Consider the following 26,965-nt stretch of genomic DNA (forward strand, 5'->3'; position numbering starts at 1 on the left):
CCATCACCTAGTGTAAGGTAAAGTACCATCATCATCATCATCATCATCACCTAGTGTAAGGTAAAGTACCATCATCATCACCATCACCTAGTGTAAGGTAAAGTACCATCATCATCATCACCTAGTGTAAGGTAAAGTACCATCATCATCATCATCACCTAGTGTAAGGTAAAGTACCATCATCATCATCACCTAGTGTATGGTAAAGTACCATCATCATCATCATCATCATCATCATCATCATCATCATCATCACCTAGTGTAAGGTAAAGTACCATCATCATCATCACCTAGTGTAAGGTAAAGTACCATCATCATCACCATCACCTAGTGTAAGGTAAAGTACCATCATCATCATCACCTAGTGTAAGGTAAAGTACCATCATCATCATCACCTAGTGTAAGGTAAAGTACCATCATCATCATCATCATCACCTAGTGTAAGGTAAAGTACCATCATCATCACCACCTAGTGTAAGGTAAAGTACCATCATCATCATCACCTAGTGTAAGGTAAAGTACCATCATCATCATCATCATCACCTAGTGTAAGGTAAAGTACCATCATCATCATCACCACCTAGTGTAAGGTAAAGTACCATCATCATCATCATCATCACCTAGTGTAAGGTAAAGTACCATCATCATCATCATCATCATCATCACCTAGTGTAAGGTAAAGTACCATCATCATCATCATCATCACCACCTAGTGTAAGGTAAAGTACCATCATCATCATCACCTAGTGTAAGGTAAAGTACCATCATCATCATCACCTAGTGTAAGGTAAAGTACCATCATCACCATCATCATCATCATCATCATCACCTAGTGTAAGGTAAAGTACCATCATCATCACCTAGTGTAAGGTAAAGTACCATCATCATCATCACCTAGTGTATGGTAAAGTACCATCATCACCATCATCATCATCATCATCATCACCTAGTGTAAGGTAAAGTACCATCATCATCATCACCTAGTGTAAGGTAAAGTACCATCATCACCATCATCATCATCATCATCATCACCTAGTGTAAGGTAAAGTACCATCATCATCACCTAGTGTAAGGTAAAGTACCATCATCATCATCACCTAGTGTAAGGTAAAGTACCATCATCATCACCACCTAGTGTAAGGTAAAGTACCATCATCATCATCATCACCTAGTGTAAGGTAGAGTACCATCATCATCACCACCACCTAGTGTAAGGTAGAGTACCATCATCATCATCACCTAGTGTAAGGTAAAGTACCATCATCATCACCACCTAGTGTAAGGTAAAGTACCATCATCATCACCACCTAGTGTAAGGTAAAGTACCATCATCATCACCACCTAGTGTAAGGTAAAGTACCATCATCATCATCATCACCTAGTGTAAGGTAAAGTACCATCATCATCATCACCTAGTGTAAGGTAAAGTACCATCATCATCATCATCATCACCTAGTGTAAGGTAAAGTATCATCATCATCACCACCTAGTGTAAGGTAAAGTACCATCATCATCATCATCATCACCTAGTGTAAGGTAAAGTACCATCATCATCATCATCATCACCTAGTGTAAGGTAGAGTACCATCATCATCACCACCTAGTGTAAGGTAAAGTACCATCATCATCATCATCATCACCTAGTGTAAGGTAAAGTACCATCATCATCATCACCTAGTGTATGGTAAAGTACCATCATCATCATCACCTAGTGTAAGGTAAAGTACCATCATCATCATCACCTAGTGTAAGGTAAAGTACCATCATCATCACCTAGTGTAAGGTAAAGTACCATCATCATCATCACCTAGTGTAAGGTAAAGTACCATCATCATCACCATCACCACCTAGTGTAAGGTAAAGTACCATCATCATCATCACCTAGTGTAAGGTAAAGTACCATCATCATCATCACCTAGTGTAAGGTAAAGTACCATCATCATCATCACCTAGTGTAAGGTAAAGTACCATCATCATCACCATCACCACCTAGTGTAAGGTAAAGTACTATCATCATCACCATCACCACCTAGTGTAAGGTAAAGTACCATCATCATCATCATCACCACCTAGTGTAAGGTAAAGTACTATCATCATCATCACCTAGTGTAAGGTAAAGTACCATCATCATCATCATCACCACCTAGTGTAAGGTAAAGTACCATCATCATCATCACCTAGTGTAAGGTAGAGTACCATCATCATCATCATCACCACCTAGTGTAAGGTAAAGTACCATCATCATCACCACCTAGTGTAAGGTAGAGTACCATCATCATCATCATCATCACCTAGTGTAAGGTAAAGTACCATCATCATCACCACCTAGTGTAAGGTAAAGTACCATCATCATCATCACCTAGTGTAAGGTAGAGTACCATCATCATCATCATCACCACCTAGTGTAAGGTAAAGTACCATCATCATCATCATCATCATCACCTAGTGTAAGGTAAAGTACCATCATCATCATCACCTAGTGTAAGGTAAAGTACCATCATCATCACCACCTAGTGTAAGGTAAAGTACCATCATCATCATCATCATCATCACCTAGTGTAAGGTAAAGTACCATCATCATCACCACCTAGTGTAAGGTAGAGTACCATCATCATCACCACCTAGTGTAAGGTAAAGTACCATCATCATCATCATCACCTAGTGTAAGGTAAAGTACCATCATCATCACCATCACCACCTAGTGTAAGGTAGAGTACCATCATCATCATCACCTAGTGTAAGGTAAAGTACCATCATCATCATCATCACCTAGTGTAAGGTAAAGTACCATCATCATCATCACCTAGTGTAAGGTAAAGTACCATCATCATCATCATCACCTAGTGTAAGGTAAAGTACCATCATCATCACCTAGTGTAAGGTAGAGTACCATCATCATCATCACCTAGTGTAAGGTAAAGTACCATCATCATCATCATCACCTAGTGTAAGGTAAAGTACCATCATCATCACCACCTAGTGTAAGGTAAAGTACCATCATCATCACCACCTAGTGTAAGGTACAGTACCATCATCATCATCATCACCTAGTGTAAGGTAGAGTATCATCATCATCACCTAGTGTAAGGTAAAGTACCATCATCATCATCATCATCACCTAGTGTAAGGTAAAGTACCATCATCATCATCACCTAGTGTAAGGTAAAGTACCATCATCATCATCACCTAGTGTAAGGTAAAGTACCATCATCATCATCACCTAGTGTAAGGTAAAGTACCATCATCATCATCACCTAGTGTAAGGTAAAGTACCATCATCATCATCACCTAGTGTAAGGTAAAGTACCATCATCATCATCATCATCATCACCTAGTGTAAGGTAAAGTACCATCATCATCACCACCTAGTGTAAGGTAAAGTACCATCATCATCATCATCATCACCACCTAGTGTAAGGTAAAGTACCATCATCATCATCATCATCATCACCTAGTGTAAGGTAAAGTACCATCATCATCATCACCTAGTGTAAGGTAAAGTACCATCATCATCACCACCTAGTGTAAGGTAAAGTACCATCATCATCATCATCATCATCACCTAGTGTAAGGTAGAGTACCATCATCATCATCACCTAGTGTAAGGTAGAGTACCATCATCATCACCACCTAGTGTAAGGTAAAGTACCATCATCATCATCACCTAGTGTAAGGTAAAGTACCATCATCATCATCACCTAGTGTAAGGTAAAGTACCATCATCATCATCATCATCATCATCACCACCTAGTGTAAGGTAGAGTACCATCATCATCATCACCTAGTGTAAGGTAAAGTACCATCATCATCATCACCACCTAGTGTAAGGTAAAGTACCATCATCATCATCATCATCACCACCTAGTGTAAGGTAGAGTACCATCATCATCATCACCTAGTGTAAGGTAAAGTACCATCATCATCACCATCACCTAGTGTAAGGTAAAGTACCATCATCATCATCATCATCATCATCACCACCTAGTGTAAGGTAGAGTACCATCATCATCATCACCTAGTGTAAGGTAAAGTACCATCATCATCACCATCACCTAGTGTAAGGTAAAGTACCACCATCATCATCATCATCATCACCTAGTGTAAGGTAAAGTACCATCATCATCACCTAGTGTAAGGTAGAGTACCATCATCATCATCATCACCACCTAGTGTAAGGTAAAGTACCATCATCATCATCACCTAGTGTAAGGTAGAGTACCATCATCATCACCTAGTGTAAGGTAAAGTACCATCATCATCATCACCTAGTGTAAGGTAAAGTACCATCATCATCACCTAGTGTAAGGTAGAGTACCATCATCATCATCATCACCACCTAGTGTAAGGTAAAGTACCATCATCATCATCACCTAGTGTAAGGTAGAGTACCATCATCATCATCATCACCACCTAGTGTAAGGTAGAGTACCATCATCATCACCACCTAGTGTAAGGTAGAGTACCATCATCATCACCTAGTGTAAGGTAAAGTACCATCATCATCATCACCTAGTGTAAGGTAGAGTACCATCATCATCACCTAGTGTAAGGTAGAGTACCATCATCATCATCATCATCACCTAGTGTAAGGTAAAGTACCATCATCATCACCACCTAGTGTAAGGTAAAGTACCATCATCATCACCTAGTGTAAGGTAAAGTACCATCATCATCACCACCTAGTGTAAGGTAGAGTACCACCATCATCATCATCATCATCACATAGTGTAAGGTAAAGTACCACCATCATCATCATCATCACCTAGTGTAAGGTAAAGTACCATCATCATCACCACCTAGTGTAAGGTAAAGTACCATCATCATCATCACCTAGTGTAAGGTAAAGTACCATCATCATCACCACCTAGTGTAAGGTAAAGTACCATCATCATCATCATCATCACCTAGTGTAAGGTAAAGTACCATCATCATCACCACCTAGTGTAAGGTAAAGTACCATCATCATCATCATCATCACCTAGTGTAAGGTAAAGTACCATCATCATCACCACCTAGTGTAAGGTAGAGTACCATCATCATCACCACCTAGTGTAAGGTAAAGTACCATCATCATCATCATCATCACCTAGTGTAAGGTAAAGTACCATCATCATCACCACCTAGTGTAAGGTAGAGTACCATCATCATCATCATCATCACCTAGTGTAAGGTAAAGTACCATCATCATCACCTAGTGTAAGGTAGAGTACCATCATCATCATCATCACCACCTAGTGTAAGGTAAAGTACCATCATCATCACCACCTAGTGTAAGGTAAAGTACCATCATCATCATCACCACCTAGTGTAAGGTAAAGTACCATCATCATCACCTAGTGTAAGGTAGAGTACCATCATCATCATCATCACCACCTAGTGTAAGGTAAAGTACCATCATCATCATCACCTAGTGTAAGGTAGAGTACCATCATCATCACCTAGTGTAAGGTAAAGTACCATCATCATCACCACCTAGTGTAAGGTAAAGTACCATCATCATCACCTAGTGTAAGGTAAAGTACCATCATCATCACCACCTAGTGTAAGGTAGAGTACCACCATCATCATCATCATCATCACATAGTGTAAGGTAAAGTACCACCATCATCATCATCATCACCTAGTGTAAGGTAAAGTACCATCATCATCACCACCTAGTGTAAGGTAAAGTACCATCATCATCATCACCTAGTGTAAGGTAAAGTACCATCATCATCACCACCTAGTGTAAGGTAAAGTACCATCATCATCATCATCATCACCTAGTGTAAGGTAAAGTACCATCATCATCACCACCTAGTGTAAGGTAAAGTACCATCATCATCATCATCATCACCTAGTGTAAGGTAAAGTACCATCATCATCACCACCTAGTGTAAGGTAAAGTACCATCATCATCATCATCATCACCTAGTGTAAGGTAAAGTACCATCATCATCACCACCTAGTGTAAGGTAGAGTACCATCATCATCACCACCTAGTGTAAGGTAAAGTACCATCATCATCATCATCATCACCTAGTGTAAGGTAAAGTACCATCATCATCACCACCTAGTGTAAGGTAGAGTACCATCATCATCACCACCTAGTGTAAGGTAAAGTACCATCATCATCATCATCATCACCTAGTGTAAGGTAAAGTACCATCATCATCACCACCTAGTGTAAGGTAAAGTACCATCATCATCATCACCTAGTGTAAAGTAGAGTACCATCATCATCATCACACACACCTTATCACCACCCATCTCTACTAAACGAAACCTTTTCAGAAACTCATTAAATTGGCTAATTTATAGTAGCACTAATTAACTCAACCAATGGATTATTTATGAGTGTTCTTTACAAGGAGAACATAGATACGGGACGAGGGAGAGAGAGAGGGGAGAGAGAGAGAGGGGGCGAGAGAGAGAGAGAGAGGGGAGAGGGAGAGAGAGAAGTGAGAGAAGGGGGGGTGAGGGAGATAGAGATATCTAATGAGCAGCTGCGTGAACCCCATACTATAATTTACAAATGATCAACATTGTTTGGCTGAAGTACCCGATAATTAGCTAGCACATACTGCAAGAGGCCTTTTCACACTGCATTGTTCTTTGCTCAGGGCTGAAAGAGGCCCCAGGCTAGCTTATCCTGTGTTCAAACAAGCATTTGTTACCCCTGTGCTAAGCTAAGGATAAGGATTCACAGTTGTATACCAAAGCCCTGGGCTAACGGACAAACACACCAACATGTTATCTGCCAAGCGACCAGTGTTAGGAGACAGACAGTTGTATACCAAAGCCCTGGGCTAACGGACAAACACACCAACATGTTATCTGCCAAGCGACCAGTGTTAGGAGACAGACAGTTGTATACCAAAGCCCTGGGCTAACGGACAAACACACCAACATGTTATCTGCCAAGCGACCAGTGTTAGGAGACAGACAGTTGTATACCAAAGCCCTGGGCTAACGGACAAACACACCAACATGTTATCTGCCAAGCGACCAGTGTTAGGAGACAGACAGTTGTATACCAAAGCCCTGGGCTAACGGACAAACATACCAACATGTTATCTGCCAAGCGACCAGTGTTAGGAGACAGACAGTTGTATACCAAAGCCCTGGGCTAACGGACAAACACACCAACATGTTATCTGCCAAGCGACCAGTGTTAGGAGACAGACAGTTGTATACCCAAGCCCTGGGCTAACGGACAAACACACCAACATGTTATCTGCCAAGCGACCAGTGTTAGGAGACAGACAGTTGTATACCAAAGCCCTGGGCTAACGGACAAACATACCAACATGTTATCTGCCAAGCGACCAGTGTTAGGAGACAGACAGTTGTATACCAAAGCCCTGGGCTAACGGACAAACACACCAACATGTTATCTGCCAAGCGACCAGTGTTAGGAGACAGACAGTTGTATACCCAAGCCCTGGGCTAACGGACAAACACACCAACATGTTATCTGCCAAGCGACCAGTGTTAGGAGACAGACAGTTGTATACCAAAGCCCTGGGCTAACGGACAAACACACCAACATGTTATCTGCCAAGCGACCAGTGTTAGGAGACAGACAGTTGTATACCAAAGCCCTGGGCTAACGGACAAACACACCAACATGTTATCTGCCAAGCGACCAGTGTTAGGAGACAGACAGTTGTATACCCAAGCCCTGGGCTAACGGACAAACACACCAACATGTTATCTGCCAAGCGACCAGTGTTAGGAGACAGACAGTTGTATACCAAAGCCCTGGGCTAACGGACAAACATACCAACATGTTATCTGCCAAGCGACCAGTGTTAGGAGACAGACAGTTGTATACCAAAGCCCTGGGCTAACGGACAAACACACCAACATGTTAGTTAGTGTCCCCTCTTTCCACTCCTCCTCTAGTGTCCCCTCTTTCCACTCCTCCTCTACTGTCCCCTCTTTCCCCTCCTCCTCTACTGTCCCCTCTTTCCCCTCCTCCTTTCCCCTCCTCCTCTAGTGTCCCCTCTTTCCCCTCCTCCTCTAGTGTCCCCTCTTTCCCCTCCTCCTCTAGTGTCCCCTCTTTCCCCTCCTCCTCTAGTGGCCCCTCTTTCCACTCCTCCTCTAGTGGCCCCTCTTTCCCCTCCTCCTCTAGTGTCCCCTCTTTCCCCTCCTCCTCTAGTGTCCCCTCTTTCCCCTCCTCCTCTAGTGTCCCCTCTTTCCCCTCCTCCTCTAGTGGCCCCTCTTTCCACTCCTCCTCTAGTGGCCCCTCTTTCCCCTCCTCCTCTAGTGTCCCCTCTTTCCCCTCCTCCTCTAGTGTCCCCTCTTTCCCCTCCTCCACACTGCCCCCTCCTCCACAGTACTGTCCCCTCCTCCACCACAGTGCTGTCCCCTCCTCCTCCACATTACTGTCCCCTCCTCCTCCACATTACTGTCCCCTCCTCCTCCACATTACTGTCCCCTCCTCCCCCACATTACTGTCCCCTCCTCCTCCACATTACTGTCCCCTCCTCCTCCACATTACTGTCCCCTCCTCCTCCCCACATTACTGTCCCCTCCTCCTCCACATTACTGTCCCCTCCTCCTCCACATTACTGTCCCCTCCTCCTCCACATTAGTGTCCCCTCCTCCTCCACATTACTGTCCCCTCCTCCTCCACATTAGTGTCCCCTCCTCCTCCACACTGTCCCCTCCTCCTCCACACTGTCCCCTCCTCCTCCACACTGTCCCCTCCTCCTCCACACTGTCCCTTCCTCCTCCACACTGTCCCCTCCTCCCCGTCTGTACTGTCCCCTCCACCTCCACACTGTCCCCTCCTCCTCCACATTAGTGTCCCCTCCTCCTCCACATTACTGTCCCCTCCTCCTCCACATTAGTGTCCCTTCCTCCTCCACATTACTGTCCCCTCCTCCTCCACACTGTCCCCTCCTCCTCCACACTGTCCCCTCCTCCCCCACACTGTCCCCTCCTCCCCCACACTGTCCCCTCCTCCTCCACACTGTCCCCTCCTCCCCCTCAGTACTGTCCCCTCCTCCTCCTCAGTACTGTCCCCTCCTCCTCCTCCACACTGTCCCCTCCTCCTCCACACTGTCCCCTCCTCCCCCTCAGTACTGTCCCCTCCTACTCCTCAGTACTGTCCCCTCCTCCTCCACACTGTCGACTCCTCCCCCTCAGTACTGTCCCCTCCTCCTCCACACTGTCCCCTCCTCCCCCTCAGTACTGTCCCCTCCTCCTCCACACTGTCCCCTCCTCCCCCTCAGTACTGTCCCCTCCTCCTCCACACTGTCCCCTCCTCCCCCTCAGTACTGTCCCCTCCTCCCCCTCAGTACTGTCCCCTCCTCCCCCTCAGTACTGTCCCCTCCTCCTCCACACTGTCCCCTCCTCCCCCTCAGTACTGTCCCCTCCTCCTCCACACTGTCGACTCCTCCCCCTCAGAACTGTCCCCTCCTCCTCCACACTGTCCCCTCCTCCCCCACACTGTCGACTCCTCCCCCTCAGTACTGTCCCCTCCTCCTCCACACTGTCCCCTCCTCCCCCTCAGTACTGTCCCCTCCTCCTCCACACTGTCCCCTCCTCCCCCTCAGTACTGTCCCCTCCTCCTCCACACTGTCGACTCCTCCCCCTCAGTACTGTCCCCTCCTCCCCCTCAGTACTGTCCCCTCCTCCTCCACACTGTCCCCTCCTCCCCCTCAGAACTGTCCCCTCCTCCTCCACACTGTCCCCTCCTCCCCCTCAGTACTGTCCCCTCCTCCTCCACACTGTCCCCTCCTCCCCCTCAGAACTGTCCCCTCCTCCTCCACACTGTCCCCTCCTCCCCCACACTGTCGACTCCTCCCCCTCAGTACTGTCCCCTCCTCCTCCACACTGTCCCCTCCTCCTCCACACTGTCCCCTCCTCCCCCTCAGTACTGTCCCCTCCTCCTCTACACTGTCCCCTCCTCTCCCCCTCAGAACTGTCCCCTCCTCCTCCACACTGTCCCCACCTCCCCCTCAGAACTGTCCCCCCTCCTCCACACTGTCCCCTCCTCCCCCTCAGAACTGTCCCCTCCTCCTCCACACTGTCCCTCCTCCCCCACACTGTCGACTCCTCCCCCTCAGTACTGTCCCCTCCTCCTCCACACTGTCCTCCTCCCCACACTGTCGACTCCTCCCCCTCAGTACTGTCCCCTCTATCTCCACACTGTCCCCTCCTCCCCCTCAGTACTGTCCCCTCCTCCTCCACACTGTCCCCTCCTCCCCCTCAGTACTGTCCCCTCCTCCTCCACACTGTCCCCTCCTCCTCCACACTGTCCCCTCCTCCCCTCAGTACTGTCCCCTCTATCTCCACACTGTCCCCCTCCTCCCCTCAGTACTGTCCCCTCCTCCTCCACACTGTCCCCCCTCCCCCTCAGTACTGTCCTCCTCCCCTCAGTACTGTCCCCTCCTCCTCCACACTGTCCCCTCTCCTCCTCAGTACTGTCCCCTCCTCCTCCACACTGTCCCCTCCCTCCCCCTCAGTACTGTCCCCTCATCCTCCACACTGTCCCCTCCTCCCCCTCAGTACTGTCCCCTCCTCCTCCACACTGTCCCCTCTATCTCCACACTGTCCCCTCCTCCCCCTCAGTACTGTCCCCTCCTCCTCCACACTGTCCCCTCCTCCCCCTCAGTACTGTCCCCTCCTCCTCCACACTGTCCCCTCCTCCCCCTCAGCACTGTCCCCTCCTCCTCCACACTGTCCCCTCCTCCCCCTCAGTACTGTCCTCCTCCACACTGTCCCCTCCCCCCTCAGTACTGTCCCCTCCTCCTCAGTACTGTCCCCTCCTCCTCCACACTGTCCCCTCCCTCCCCTCAGTACTGTCCCTCCCTCCCCTCAGTACTGTCCCCTCCTCCCCCTCAGTACTGTCCCCTATCTCCACACTGTCCCTCCTCCCCCTCAGTACTGTCCCCTCCTCCACACTGTCCCCTCCTCCCCCTCAGCACTGTCCCTCCTCCCCATCAGTACTGTCCCCTCCCCTCAGTACTGTCCCCTCCTCTCCACACTGTCCCTCCTCCCCCCTCAGTACTGTCCCCTCCTCCCCCTCAGTACTGTCCCCTCCTCCTCCACACTGTCCCTCCTCCCCAGTACTGTCCCTCCTCCTCCACACTGTCCCCTCCTCCCCTCAGTACTGTCCCCTCCTCCCCCTCAGTACTGTCCCCTCCTCCCCCTCAGTACTGTCCCCACCTCCCCCTCAGTACTGTCCCCTCCTCCCCCTCAGTACTGTCCCCTCCTCCCCCTCAGTACTGTCCCCTCCTCCCCCTCAGTACTGTCCCCTCCCCCTCAGTACTGTCTCCTCCCCCTCAGTACTGTCTCCTCCCCTCAGTACTGTCCCCCTCCTCCCCCCTCAGTACTGTCCTCCCCCTCAGTACTGTCCCCTCCTCCCCCTCAGTACTGTCCCCTCCTCCCCCTCAGTACTGTCCCCTCCTCCTCCACACTGTCCCCTCCTCCCCCTCAGTACTGTCCCCTCCTCCCCCTCAGTACTGTCCCCTCCTCCCCCTCAGTACTGTCCCCTCCTCCCCTCAGTACTGTCCCTCCTCCCCTCAGTACTGTCCCCTCCTCCCCTCAGTACTGTCCCCTCCTCCCCCTCAGTACTGTCCCCTCCCCTCCCCTCAGTACTGTCCCCCCCCCCCTCAGTACTGTCCTCCTCCTCCTCCACACTGTCCCCCTCCTCCCCATCAGTACTGTCCCCTCCTCCCCCTCAGTACTGTCCCCTCCTCCTCCACACTGTCCCCTCCCCCTCAGTACTGTCCCCTCCTCCCCCTCAGTACTGTCCCCTCCTCCCCTCAGTACTGTCCCCTCCTCCCCTCAGTACTGTCCTCCTCCTCCACACTGTCCCTCCTCCCCTCAGTACTGTCCCCTCCTCCCCCTCAGTACTGTCCCTCCTCCCCCTCAGTACTGTCCCCTCCTCCCCTCAGTACTGTCCCCTCCTCCCCCTCAGTACTGTCCCCTCCTCCCCCTCAGTACTGTCCCCCCTCCCTCCCCCTCAGTACTGTCCCCTCCTCCTCAGTACTGTCTCCTCCCCTCAGTACTGTCCCCTCCTCCCCCTCAGTACTGTCCCCCCTCCTCCCCTCAGTACTGTCCCCTCCTCCCCCTCAGTACTGTCCCCTCCTCCTCCACACTGTCCTCCTCCCCCCTCAGTACTGTCCCCTCCTCCCCTCAGTACTGTCCCTCCTCCCCCTCAGCACTGTCCCTCCTCCCCTCAGTACTGTCCCCTCCTCCCCTCAGTACTGTCCCCTCCTCCCCTCAGCACTGTCCCCTCCTCCCCTCAGCACTGTCCCCTCCTCCCCTTCAGTACTGTCCCCTCCTCCCCCTCAGTACTGTCCCCTCCTCCTCAGTACTGTCTCCTCCCCCTCAGCACTGTCCCCTCCTCCCCCTCAGTACTGTCCCCTCCTCCCCCTCAGTACTGTCTCCTCCCCCTCAGCACTGTCCCCTCCTCCCCCTCAGTACTGTCCCCTCCTCCCCTCAGTACTGTCCCCTCCTCCCCCTCAGTACTGTCCCCTCCTCCCCTCAGTACTGTCCCTCCTCCCCCTCAGTACTGTCCTCCTCCTCAGTACTGTCTCCTCCCCCTCAGTACTGTCCCCTCCTCCCCCTCAGTACTGTCCCCTCCTCCCCTCAGTACTGTCCCCTCCTCCCCCTCAGTACTGTCCCCTCCTCCTCCACACTGTCCCCTCCTCCCCCTCAGTACTGTCCCCTCCTCCCCCTCAGTACTGTCCCCTCCTCCCCTCAGCACTGTCCCCCTCCTCCCCCTCAGCACTGTCCCCTCCTCCCCTCAGTACTGTCCCCTCCCCCCTCAGCACTGTCCCCTCCTCCCCCTCAGCACTGTCCCCTCCTCCCCCTCAGTACTGTCCCCTCCTCCTCAGTACTGTCCCTCCCCCTCAGCACTGTCCCCTCCTCCCCCTCAGTACTGTCCCCTCCTCCACACACCCCTCCTCCTCCACACTGTCCCCTCCTCCTCCACACTGTCCCCTCCCTCCCCCTCAGTACTGTCTCCCTCCCCTCAGCACTGTCTCCTCCCCTCAGTACTGTCCCCTCCCCCTCAGTACTGTCCCCTCCTCCCCCTCAGTACTGTCCCCTCCTCCCCCTCAGTACTGTCCCCTCCCCCTCAGCACTGTCTCCTCCCCCTCAGTACTGTCCCCTCCTCCCCCTCAGTACTGTCCCCTCCTCCCCCTCAGTACTGTCCCCTCCTCCCCCTCAGTACTGTCCCCTCCTCCTCAGTACTGTCTCCTCCCCCTCAGCACTGTCCCCTCCTCCCCCCTCAGTACTGTCCCTCCTCCCCTCAGTACTGTCCCCTCCTCCCCCTCAGTACTGTCCCCTCCTCCCCATCAGTACTGTCCCCTCCTCCCCTCAGTACTGTCCCCTCCTCCTCCACACTGTCCCCTCCTCCCCCCTCAGTACTGTCCCCTCCTCCCCCTCAGTACTGTCCCCCTCCTCCTCCACACTGTCCCCTCCTCCCCTCAGTACTGTCCCCTCCTCCTCCACACTGTCCCCTCCTCCCCCCTCAGTACTGTCCCCTCCTCCCCCTCAGTACTGTCCCCTCCTCCCCCTCAGTACTGTCCCCTCCTCCCCTCAGTACTGTCCCCCTCCCCCTCAGTACTGTCCCTCCTCCCCTCAGTACTGTCCCCTCCTCCCCTCAGTACTGTCCCCTCCTCCTCAGTACTGTCTCCTCCCCCTCAGTACTGTCCCCTCCTCCCCTCAGTACTGTCCCTCCTCCACACTGTCCCCTCCTCCCCTCAGTACTGTCCCCTCCTCCTCCACACTGTCCTCCTCCCCCTCAGTACTGTCCCTCCTCCCCTCAGTACTGTCCCCCTCCTCCCCCTCAGCACTGTCCCCTCCTCCCCCTCAGTACTGTCCCCTCCTCCCCTCAGTACTGTCCCTCCTCCCCCTCAGCACTGTCCCCTCCTCCCCCTCAGCACTGTCCCCCTCTCCCCTCAGTACTGTCCCCTCCTCCCCCTCAGTACTGTCCCCTCCCCCTCAGCACTGTCCCCTCCTCCCCTCAGTACTGTCCTCCTCCTCCACACTGTCCCCCTCCTCCTCCACACTGTCCCCTCCTCCTCCACACTGTCCCTCCTCCCCTCAGTACTGTCTCCTCCCCTCAGCACTGTCTCCTCCCCTCAGTACTGTCTCCTCCCCTCAGTACTGTCCCCTCCCCTCAGTACTGTCCCTCCTCCCTCAGTACTGTCCCCTCCTCCCCCTCAGTACTGTCCCCTCCCCTCAGCACTGTCTCCTCCCCTCAGTACTGTCCCCTCCTCCCCTCAGTACTGTCCCCTCCTCCCCCTCAGTACTGTCCCCTCCTCCCCCTCAGTACTGTCCCCTCCTCCTCAGTACTGTCTCCTCCCCTCAGCACTGTCCCTCCTCCCCTCAGTACTGTCCCCTCCCCTCAGTACTGTCCCCTCCTCCCTCAGTACTGTCCCCTCCTCCCCTCAGTACTGTCCCTCCTCCTCAGTACTGTCTCCCCCCTCAGTACTGTCCCCTCCTCCCCTCAGTACTGTCCCCTCCCCCTCAGTACTGTCCCCTCCTCCCCTCAGTACTGTCCCTCCTCCTCCACACTGTCCCCTCCTCCCCTCAGTACTGTCCCCCTCCTCCCCTCAGTACTGTCCCCTCCTCCCCCAGCACCGTCCCCTCCCTCCCCCTCAGTACTGTCCCCTCCTCCCTCAGTACTGTCCCCCTCCTCCCCCTCAGTACTGTCCCCCTCCCCCCCTCAGCACTGTCCCCTCCTCCCCCTCAGTACTGTCCCCTCCTCCCCCCTCAGTACTGTCCCCTCCCCCTCAGCACTGTCCCCTCCTCCCCTTCTCAGTACTGTCCCCCCCTCCTCCACACTGTCCCCTCCTCCTCCACACTGTCCCCTCCTCCCCCTCAGTACTGTCTCCTCCCCTCAGCACTGTCTCCTCCCCTCAGTACTGTCTCCCTCCCCCAGTACTGTCCCCTCCCCCTCAGTACTGTCCCCTCCTCCCCTCAGTACTGTCCCCCCCTCAGTACTGTCTCCTCCCCCTCAGTACTGTCTCCTCCCCCTCAGTACTGTCCCCTCCTCCTCCACACTGTCCCCTCCTCCCCCTCAGTACTGTCCCCTCTATCTCCCAGCCTACTCAACCCGTGACCACCCCAGTCCTTGGAGCCCTCAGTAGATCTATCCCCAGATGTCCATGTCTGTTCTGCTTGAGCTGATGATAAATTAAACCCCAAAACAACACATACATCCCAAATGGCACCCTATTCCCTATGTAGTGCACTAATCTAGACCAGAGCCCTATTCCATTTATAGTGCACTACTTTAGACCAGAGCCCTATTTGGGACTCAGCCAATAACAGCACCAATGGGAGGCCAGTCAATACCCATCCAGATCCCCTCAGTTATAAATTAAAGTGACCAGACCAGCAGACCACACAGCAGAGCAAAAGGGTCACGGTTCTTTTAAAAAACGCTCTATTTCTTGTTAAGGGACGGTCACAAATGACTGCATCTGAGGGAATCATCAGATTTATAGACTGAGTGACCTGTCCAAACTGACCGTTAGCTCAACACAATAGACTGGTGGTGGCAGGTTGGCAGGTTGCATTCTGGGTGAGTGGGAAGGAACCAGCCCAGACTACGGGGTCTATGGGCAGGGCTGTATGAGTTGACTGACTCTAGCAGGGCAGGGCTGTATGAGTTGACTGACTCTAGCAGGGCAGGGCTGTATGAGTTGACTGACTCTAGCAGGGCAGGGTTGTATGAGTTGACTGACTCTAGCAGGGCAGGGTTGTATGAGTTGACTGACTCTAGCAGGGCAGGGTTGTATGAGTTGACTGACTCTAGCAGGGGGGGGGTGTATGAGTTGACTGACTCTAGCAGGGCAGGGTTGTATGAGTTGACTGACTCTAGCAGGGCAGGGCTGTATGAGTTGACTGACTCTAGCAGGGCTGGGCTGTATGAGTTGACTGACTAGCAGGGCTGGGCTGTATGAGTTGACTGACTCTAGCACCCCGTGTCCCTACATAGCGGCCCCGTGTCCCTACATAGCACCCCATGTCCCTATATAGCGCCGCGTGCCCCTACATAGCACCCCGTGTCCCTACATAGCGCCCCGTGTCCCTACATAGCACCCCGTGTCCCTACATAGCGCCCCGTGTCCCTACATAGCACCCCGTGTCCCTACATAGCGGCCCCGTGTCCCTACATAGCGGCCCCGTGTCCCTACATAGCGGCCCGTGTCCCTACATAGTGCACTACAGACTATAGTGACCAAAGCCTATATAGGGACGAGAGGTTCATTTGGGACAGATCCAAGATGTCCATACATTACAGACATGGTCTTCACTATGCAGAATGTCTCTTATTGGATGGTCTTTACTACTGAGAACGCCTCTTATTGGATGGTCTTTACTACTGAGAACGTCTCTTATTGGATGGTCTTTACTACTGAGAACGTCTCTTATTGGATGGTCTTCACTACGCAGAACATCTCTTATTGGATGGTCTTTTTGTCCAGCCCCTGTGAATAGTACCTAAACCATCTCATTTTCAGTCAGTCTCTACTCTAATATACACATAATGTAACCTGCATACCTCTCCCAGTCAGTCTCTAATATACACATAACCTGCATACCTCCCCCAGTCAGTCTCTAATATACACATAACCTGCATACCTCCCCCAGTCAGTCTCTAATATACACATAACCTGCATACCTCCCCCAGTCAGTCTCTAATATACACATAACCTGCATACCTCCCCCAGTCAGTCTCTACTCTAATATACACATAACCTGCATACCTCCCCCAGTCAGTCTCTAATATACACATAACCTGCATACCTCCCCCAGTCAGTCTCTAATATACACATAACCTGCATACCTCCCCTAGTCAGTCTCTAATATACACATAACCTGCATACCTCCCCTAGTCAGTCTCTAATATACACATAACCAGCATACCTCCCCCAGCCAGTCTCTACTCTAACATACACATAACCTGCATACCTCCCCCAGTCAGTCTCTAATATACACATAACCTGCATACCTCCCCCAGTCAGTCTCTACTCTAACATACACATAACCTGCATACCTCCCCCAGTCAGTCTCTAATGCACACATAACCTGCATACCTCCCCCAGTCAGTCTCTAATATACACATAACCTGCATACCTCCCCCAGCCAGTCTCTACTCTAACATACACATAACCTGCATACCTCCCCCAGTCAGTCTCTAATATACACATAACCTGCATACCTCCCCCAGCCAGTCTCTACTCTAACATACACATAACCTGCATACCTCCCCCAGTCAGTCTCTAATATACACATAACCTGCATACCTCCCAGTCAGTCTCTACTCTAACATACACATAACCTGCATACCTCCCCCAGTCAGTCTCTAACATACACATAACCTGCATACCTCCCCCAGTCAGTCTCTAATATACACATAACTTGCATACCTCCCTTAGTCAGTCTCTACTCTAACATACACATAACCTGCATACCTCCCCCAGTCAGTCTCTACTCTAACATACACATAATGAAACCTGCATACCTCCCCCAGTCAGTCTCTACTCTAACATACACATAATGAAACCTGCATACCTCCCCCAGTCAGTCTCTACTCTAACATACACATAATGAAACCTGCATACCTCCCCCAGCCAGTCTCTAATATACACATAATGAAACCTGCATACCTCCCCCAGTCTCTACTCTATCATACACATAATGAAACCTGCATACCTCCCCCAGTCAGTTTCTACTCTAATATACACATAATGTAACCTGCATACCTCCCCCAGTCAGTCTCTACTCTAATATACACATAACCTTATACACATAATGAAACCTGCATACCTATCCCAGTCAGTCTCTACTCGAATATACACATAATGTAACCTGCATACCTCCCCCAGTCAGTCTCTACTCTAATACACACATAACCTTATACACATAATGAAACCTGCATACCTCCCCCAGTCAGTCTCTACTCTAATATACACATAATGAAACCTGCATACCTCCCCCAGTCAGTCTCTACTCGAATATACACATAATGAAACCTGCATACCTCCCCCAGTTAGTTTCTACTCTAATATACACATAATATAACCTGCATACCTCCCCCAGTCAGTCTCTAACATACACATAACCAGCATACCTCCCCCAGTCAGTCTCTAATATACACATAACCTGCATACCCCCCCCCAGTCAGTCTCTAATATACACATAACTTGCATACCTCCCTCAGTCAGTCTCTACTCTAACATACACATAACCTGCATACCTCCCCCAGTCAGTCTCTACTCTAACATACACATAATGAAACCTGCATACCTCCCCCAGTCAGTCTCTACTCTAACATACACATAATGAAACCTGCATACCTCCCCCAGCCAGTCTCTACTCGAATATACACATAATGAAACCTGCATACCTCCCCCAGTCTCTACTCTATCATACACATAATGAAACCTGCATACCTCCCCCAGTCAGTCTCTACTCTAATATACACATAATGAAACCTGCATACCTCCCCCAGCCAGTCTCTACTCGAATATACACATAATGAAACCTGCATACCTATCCCAGTCAGTCTCTACTCGAATATACACATAATGAAACCTGCATACCTCCCCCAGTCAGTTTCTACTCTAATATACACATAATGTAACCTGCATACCTCCCCCAGTCAGTCTCTACTCTAATATACACATAAACTTATACACATAATGAAACCTGCATACCTCCCCCAGTCAGTCTCTACTCTAATATACACATAATGAAACCTGCATACCTCCCCCAGTCAGTCTCTACTCGAATATACACATAATGAAACCTGCATACCTCCCCCAGTCAGTTTCTACTCTAATATACACATAATGTAACCTGCATACCTCCCCCAGTCAGTCTCTACTCTAATATACACATAATGAAACCTGCATACCTCCCCCAGTCAGTCTCTACTCGAATATACACATAATGAAACCTGCATACCTCCCCCAGTCAGTTTCTACTCTAATATACACATAATGAAACCTGCATACCTCCCCCAGTCTCTACTCTTTCATACACATAATGAAACCTGCATACCTCCCCCAGTCAGTCTCTACTCGAATATACACATAATGAAACCTGCATACCTCCCCCAGTCAGTTTCTACTCTAATATACACATAATGTAACCTGCATACCTCCCCCAGTCAGTCTCTACTCTAATATACACATAACCTTATACACATAATGAAACCTGCATACCTATCCCAGTCAGTCTCTACTCGAATATACACATAATGTAACCTGCATACCTCCCCCAGTCAGTCTCTACTCTAATATACACATAACCTTATACACATAATGAAACCTGCATACCTCCCCCAGTCAGTCTCTACTCTAATATACACATAATGAAACCTGCATACCTCCCCCAGTCAGTCTCTACTCGAATATACACATAATGAAACCTGCATACCTCCCCCAGTCAGTTTCTACTCTAATATACACATAATATAACCTGCATACCTCCCCCAGTCAGTCTCTAACATACACATAACCAGCATACCTCCCCCAGTCAGTCTCTAATATACACATAACCTGCATACCCCCCCCTAGTCAGTCTCTAATATACACATAACTTGCATACCTCCCCCAGTCAGTCTCTACTCTAACATACACATAACCTGCATACCTCCCCCAGTCAGTCTCTACTCTAACATACACATAATGAAACCTGCATACCTCCCCCAGTCAGTCTCTACTCTAACATACACATAATGAAACCTGCATACCTCCCCCAGCCAGTCTCTAATATACACATAATGAAACCTGCATACCTCCCCCAGTCTCTACTCTATCATACACATAATGAAACCTGCATACCTCCCCCAGCCAGTCTCTACTCGAATATACACATAATGAAACCTGCATACCTATCCCAGTCAGTCTCTACTCGAATATACACATAATGAAACCTGCATACCTCCCCCAGTCAGTTTCTACTTTAATATACACATAATGTAACCTGCATACCTCCCCCAGTCAGTCTCTACTCTAATATACACATAACCTTATACACATAATGAAACCTGCATACCTCCCCCAGTCAGTCTCTACTCTAATATACACATAATGAAACCTGCATACCTCCCCCAGTCAGTCTCTACTCGAATATACACATAATGAAACCTGCATACCTCCCCCAGTCAGTTTCTACTCTAATATACACATAATGTAACCTGCATACCTCCCCCAGTCAGTCTCTACTCTAATATACACATAACCTTATACACATAATGAAACCTGCATACCTACCCCAGTCAGTCTCTACTCGAATATACACATAATGAAACCTGCATACCTCCCCTAGTCAGTCTCTACTCTAATATACACATAATGAAACCTGCATACCGAGCCCAGTCAGTCTCTACTCTAATATACACATAATCTGCATACCTCCCCCAGTCAGTCTCTAATATACACATTACGAAACCTGCATACCTCTCCTTCTCCCATAGGACTGTCCTCTGACCAGTGGACGTGACCAGATACGGTAATAAGACTGTCCTCTAACCAGGGTAGAGTGTTGTGGGCGTGGCCAGGTATGGTAATAGGACTGTCCTCTAACCAGGGTAGAGCGTTGTGGGCGTGGCCAGGCATGTTAATTGGACTGTCCTCTAACCAGTGGGTGTGGCCAGATACGGTAATAAGACTGTCCTCTAACCAGGGTAGAGTGTGGTGGGCGTGGCCAGGCATGGTAATATGACTGTCCTCTAACCAGGGTGCTGTGGGCGTGGCCAGGTACGGTATTGGGACTGTCCTCTAACCAGGGCAGAGTGTTGTGGGCGTGGCCAGGTATGGTAATAGGACTGTCCTCTAACCAGTGGGCGTGGCCAGGTACAGTAATACGACTGTCCTCTAACCAGGGTGCTGTGGGCGTGGCCAGGTACGGTATTGGGACTGTCCTCTAACCAGGGTAGAGCGTTGTGGGCGTGGCCAGATACAGTAATATGACTGTCCTCTAACTGGTGGGCCTGGCCAGGCATGGTAATACGACTGTCCTCTAACCAGGGTGTTGTGGGCGTGGCCAGGCATGGTAATACGACTGTCCTCTAACCAGGGTGCTGTGGGCGTGGCCAGGCATGGTAATACGACTGTCCTCTATCCAGGGTGCTGTGGGCGTGGCCAGATACAGTAATATGACTGTCCTCTAACTGGTGGGCCTGGCCAGGCATGGTAATACGACTGTCCTCTAACCAGGGTGCTGTGGGCGTGGCCAGGCATGGTAATACGACTGTCCTCTATCCAGGGTGTTGTGGGCGTGGCCAGATACAGTAATATGACTGTCCTCTAACTTGTGGGCGTGGCCAGGCATGGTAATACGACTGTCCTCTATCCAGGGTGTTGTGGGCGTGGCCAGGCATGGTAATACGACTGTCCTCTATCCAGGGTGTTGTGGGCGTGGCCAGATACAGTAATATGACTGTCCTCTAACTGGTGGGCCTGGCCAGGCATGGTAATACGACTGTCCTCTAACCAGGGTGCTGTGGGCGTGGCCAGGTACGGTATTGGGACTGTCCTCTAACCAGGGTAGAGCGTTGTGGGCGTGGCCAGATACAGTAATATGACTGTCCTCTAACTTGTGGGCGTGGCCAGGCATGGTAACAACAGAGTGCTCAGACACCAGAAAAGCAGATAAGATCAACAGGAAACATCACATACCCACTAGCCTATATTAACCTGTCACCAAGCATTTGAACACCATGTGTGTTTGATTGTGACAGTCTCATGTTGTGTTTCTAACTAAGCAGGGAGCAGAGCACCAGTGGACTAGCGATAAATCCTAAACAATGACAAGACTCAAAGGCAGAAAAGCAGAATGGGTAAGTAGTAGAGATCCTGAACCAACAGCTTGGACAAACACTGTGGCCGGCAACATGTTGGAGTTGTAACATAATGGTCACCATAGCAACGGCATCTCCAGGCTCCAGGCTCCAAGTCTCTCGTAGGCAGCCTGGACTGTTCTGGGCAGCTCCTGTTGACTGAGAACTATTTGGGATACAAGTTGATTTGTAGAGCAGTGATTCATGCAGTCTGACTAGTTACTAGCTGGACAAATCTCAAAACACCTAGTGAGAGTCAGGGTGCCCGGAAGAGGAGATTTGTCCATGTTTCCGTGAAATTAGTACATAGTCCAGTACCTAATACAGTCCATCAATGAGTACAGAGTACCTAATACATAATGAGTACAGAGTACATTCTAAAGCGCCAGCCCATCCCAGTAGAGTTTCCTCTTAAGAAATCCCCTGACTACAAGGCATAGCTCTATATTGATTAGTCTTCCTGGACTCTAGGCCTAAACGGTTGAATGAGAATTCACTTTTTAAACACCACTTTTTAAAAACTTGAATTCTGGGTTCTGCTTGTTCTGCAATATTAGCAGGCAGCAAAAATCACTTTTACGGTAAAGAGCCTCCTCCTCCCCTCTGATATAAATTAGTCTACAGAAAGCTGTGGATCTGATTGGAGCTCCTGGCGTTCGTCCAAAATGGCACACTATTTTCCAAAATAGTGCACCGCTGTTGTCCAGGGCACACATTAAAAGTAGTGCACTATAAAGTGAATAGAGTGCTATTTGGGACTCACCCCTGATGTCTGAGAGATTCTACTGAGGATAATGGCATTAAGTTATCCAGTTAAGGATGGCCTTACAGAGAACCAATGGTTCCCCGCCTCCCCGCCAGAACGCCTCCCCGCCTTCATGCCCGTGTGCCTGCCCGCCCGCCTGTCCGAACGCCTCCCGCCCTTCATGACCGTGTGCCTGCCCACCCGCCTGTCCGAACGCCTCCCCGCCCTTCATGCCCGTGTGCCTGTCCGCCCGCCCGCCTGTCCAAACGCCTCCCAGTCTTCATGACCGTGTGCCTGTCCGCCCGCCCGCCTGTCCGAACGCCTCCCCGCCTTCATGCCCGTGTGCCTGCCCGCCCGCCTGTCCGAACGCCTCCCGCCCTTCATGACCGTGTGCCTGCCCGCCCGCCTGTCTGTCCGAACGCCTCCCCGCCTTCATGCCCGTGTGCCCCCCCCGGCCGCCTGCCTGCGTTTAAAACCTGGGTAAAGGACAACATTACTGCACCAGGGAGACTCAGTACTCAGTGGCCTTTCAGTTGGCCCAGCAGCCAGAGGAAGGTATTGTGTTCAGCCAAAAAACTGTTTGTCCCTCTGTCTGTCCGCCAAAGTCTCTTTCCGCCTGTCTATCATTCAGCCAAAGCTGTGTGTCTTTCTGCCTGCCTGCCTGCCTGTCTATCATTCAGCCAAAGCTGTGTGTCTTTCTGCCTGCCTGCCTGCCTGTCTATCATTCAGCCAAAGCTGTGTGTCTTTCTGCCTGCCTGTCTGTCATTCAGCCAAAGCTGTGTGTCTTTCTGCCTGCCTGTCTGCCTGTCTGTCATTCAGCCAAAGCTGTGTGTCTTTCTGCCTGCCTGCCTGCCTGCCTGTCTATCATTCAGACAAAGCTGTGTGTCTTTCTGCCTGCCTGCCTGCCTGCCTGCCTATCATTCAGCCAAAGCTGTGTGTCTTTCTGCCTGCCTGCCTGCCTGTCTATCATTCAGACAAAGCTGTGTGTCTTTCTGCCTGCCTGCCTGCCTGCCTGACTATCATTCAGACAAAGCTGTGTGTCTTTCTGCCTGCCTGCCTGCCTGCCTGTCTATCATTCAGACAAAGCTGTGTGTCTTTCTGCCTGCCTGCCTGCCTGCCTGTCTATCATTCAGACAAAGCTGTGTGTCTTTCTGCCTGCCTGCCTGTCTATCATTCAGACAAAGCTGTGTGTCTTTCTGCCTGCCTGCCTGCCCGCCTGTCTATCATTCAGCCAAAGCTGTGTGTCTTTCTGCCTGCCTGCCTGCCTGCCTGTCTATCATTCAGACAAAGCTGTGTGTCTTTCTGCCTGCCTGCCTGTCTATCATTCAGCCAAAGCTGTGTGTCTTTCTGCCTGCCTGCCTGCCTGCCTGTCTATCATTCAGACAAAGCTGTGTGTCTTTCTGCCTGCCTGCCTGTCTATCATTCAGACAAAGCTGTGTGTCTTTCTGCCTGCCTGCCTGCCCGCCTGTCTATCATTCAGCCAAAGCTGTGTGTCTTTCTGCCTGCCTGCCCGCCTGTCTATCATTCAGACAAAGCTGTGTGTCTTTCTGCCTGCCTGCCTGCCCGCCTGTCTATCATTCAGCCAAAGCTGTGTGTCTTTCTGCCTGCCTGCCCGCCTGTCTATCATTCAGCCAAAGCTGTGTGTCTTTCTGCCTGCCTGCCTGCCTGTCTGTCATTCAGCCAAAGCTGTGTGTCTTTCTGCCTGCCTGCCCGCCTGTCTATCATTCAGACAAAGCTGTGTGTCTTTCTGCCTGCCTGCCCGCCTGTCTATCATTCAGACAAAGCTGTGTGTCTTTCTGCCTGCCTGCCCGCCTGTCTATCATTCAGACAAAGCTGTGTGTCTTTCTGCCTGCCTGCCCGCCTGTCTATCATTCAGCCAAAGCTGTGTGTCTGTTGCTAATGGAGATAAAGCGTCAACACAGAAATATGAACGATGCAGAGGACCGGTCCGGTGAACACAGTCCAAATGGACCAGCCATGTACCTGGTAATATCAGGACCTTCAGTTAATGGACCAGCCATTAAATAGTCCAGCCACCCAGACTATTTACATTGACACCCCCCCTTTGTTTTTACACTGCTGCTACTCGTTGTTTATTATCTATGTGTAGTCACTTTTCAGTAACGTCATGAGTTGAGATTATGGTTCATTGTTTAGCTAGCTAGCTGCATGTCTAAACAAAAGACTCCACTATGCAAGTAACCATTTCAATACAATGTTCATGATGTTACTACGACAACTGTCGATAGACGTAGCTGATAAATTCACTCTGGCTATCTTGTTGCCAAGTTAAATAAAGGTTGAACAAAAATAATTAATAATATATAGTCCTATTTCCAAGCCCTCTCATTGAGTGTGAGAGCGCAGAATAACTGACGAATTTACGAACGCTCAACACCCAGTAAAAGTTGGCAAAAAGCATAATTAAATTGTTGCCGGCAGCACAGTTTCAGTCACCAACACTCTGGATAACATGAAACAGCCTAACCAGCTCTGCTAGGCTGAGTAAAATGGTCAGAGTGAGGTGTTCTCTCGTGTGTCTGGGAGTAGCTAGCAAGCTAACCAACGCTAGCCAGTTAGCTTGGGTGTTTGACTGCTGCTGTTAGGACAGAACACTCGGATCAACCCTACCTCAGCCAAAGCGTCCAGTGTGCAGCTCTGAACGCCTCCGAGGAGAGAAACACTGAATTTACGAACGAACGAACGATATGACAACGCTCTGAGTTGACAAATGCCCAGAGCACACAATGCATGAACACACCCGTAATATAAACCAGTCTTTAGTCTTGAACTCTTTGGTTGTTTAGTACACTACCGTACTCCCTCTGTTTAGCATTCAAATTTTGCTACGTTAGACCGAATTGAGCCGGTCGGTCACAGATGTGATTGAGGGTAAAGTATGTGATTGAGGGTAAAGTCACTCAAATGTGATTGAGGGTAAAGTCACCAAAATGTGACTGAGGGTAAAGTCACTCAAATGTGACTGAGGGTAAAGTCACTCAAATGTGACTGAGGGTAAAGTCACTCAAATGTGATTGAGGGTAAAGTCACTCAAATGTGATTGAGGGTAAAGTCACTCAAATGTGACTGAGGGTAAAGTCACCAAAACGTGACTGAGGGTAAAGTCACCAAAACATGACTGAGGGTAAAGTCACCAAAACGTGACTGAGGGTAAAGTCACCAAAACGTGACTGAGGGTAAAGTCACCAAAATGTGATTGAGGGTAGTGTCACCAAAGAATGAACTGATAGCTACACAGTAGATCATTGTTACCTTCCCTTGTCCAAAAGTAGTGCACTACATAGGGAATAAGGTGCCATTTGACACTCGGGCCAAACGTTGATCGTTACCTTGTCTCTGTCCTCCACCAGGTCAGTCAATACATCATCAGGGTCCAGGATGCCCCCACCACAGTACTCCACATGGTGGGTACGAACCAGGAAGTCACCCTCCTGTGGGAGGAAGCACATCAAACATCCTCATTTCATAAATGGAACATAAACATGACCAAATCAAACATCCTCATTTCCTAAATGGAACATAAACATGACCAAATCAAACATCCTCATTTCCTAAATGGAACATAAACATGACCAAATCAAACATCCTCATTTCCTAAATGGAACATAAACATGACCAAATCAAACATCCTCATTTCCTAAATGGAACATAAACATGACCAAATCAAACATCCTCAATTCCTAAATGGAACATAAACATGACCAAATCAAACATCCTCATTTCATAAATGGCACAACGAACACAACCAATCAACATTCTTATTTATGGTACACAAACATCCTACATCTCTATCGTCCACAGATCCATCTCACAAAAAGGCACAATAAACAGCACCTATTTTTTTATTACAATAATATACATCTGTGAATCAGATCATTTGTAATTCCAATGTAATTTATGAAATTACAATGTTTGCCTATTGTTTTAAGGTTGGGTAACACTTGACAATGGAGAAAAGACTTCCAAGCCTGCCTAATAATGCAAGTGTCTGGCCTGAGTACAGTATCTACAGTAGACCTCAACTATCTCAGCCAGATACAAGCACTACCATTCTCTACTATGTTCACAGTGATCCAGAGCTGGGGGTCCAGAGGGGAGGCTGGAGCTGGGAGAACAGGGACTAGAGCTGGGGGTCCAGAGGGGAGGCTGGAGCTGGGAGAACAGGGACTAGAGCTGGAGGTCTAGAGGGGAGGCTGGAGCTGGGAGAACAGGGACTCGAGCTGGGGGTCCAGAGGGGAGGCTGGAGCTGGGAGAACAGGGACTAGAGCTGGGGGAGGGGGGGGCTGGAGCTGGGAGAACAGGGACTAGAGCTGGGGGTCCAGAGGGGAGGCTGGAGCTGGGAGAACAGGGACTAGAGCTGGGGGTCCAGAGGGGAGGCTGGAGCTGGGAGA

The 26,965-nt window shown here is 50.0% G+C and overlaps 1 protein-coding gene across 1 annotated transcript in view; it reads right to left on the minus strand.

Annotated features, from left to right (window-relative positions):
- Positions 1-26,003, minus strand: part of LOC135531190 (partitioning defective 3 homolog B-like) — a gene marked incomplete at its 3' end in the record, with an annotated part of 102,460 nt that extends 76,457 nt beyond the window's left edge. Inside the window, exon 1 of the mRNA XM_064959306.1 lies at positions 25,904-26,003. The remainder of the gene's footprint in view (positions 1-25,903) is intronic.
- Positions 26,004-26,965: the final 962 nt, after the last annotated feature.

Source organism: Oncorhynchus masou, unplaced genomic scaffold (genome assembly GCF_036934945.1).
Source record: "Oncorhynchus masou masou isolate Uvic2021 unplaced genomic scaffold, UVic_Omas_1.1 unplaced_scaffold_1546, whole genome shotgun sequence".
Taxonomy (NCBI): domain Eukaryota; kingdom Metazoa; phylum Chordata; class Actinopteri; order Salmoniformes; family Salmonidae; genus Oncorhynchus; species Oncorhynchus masou.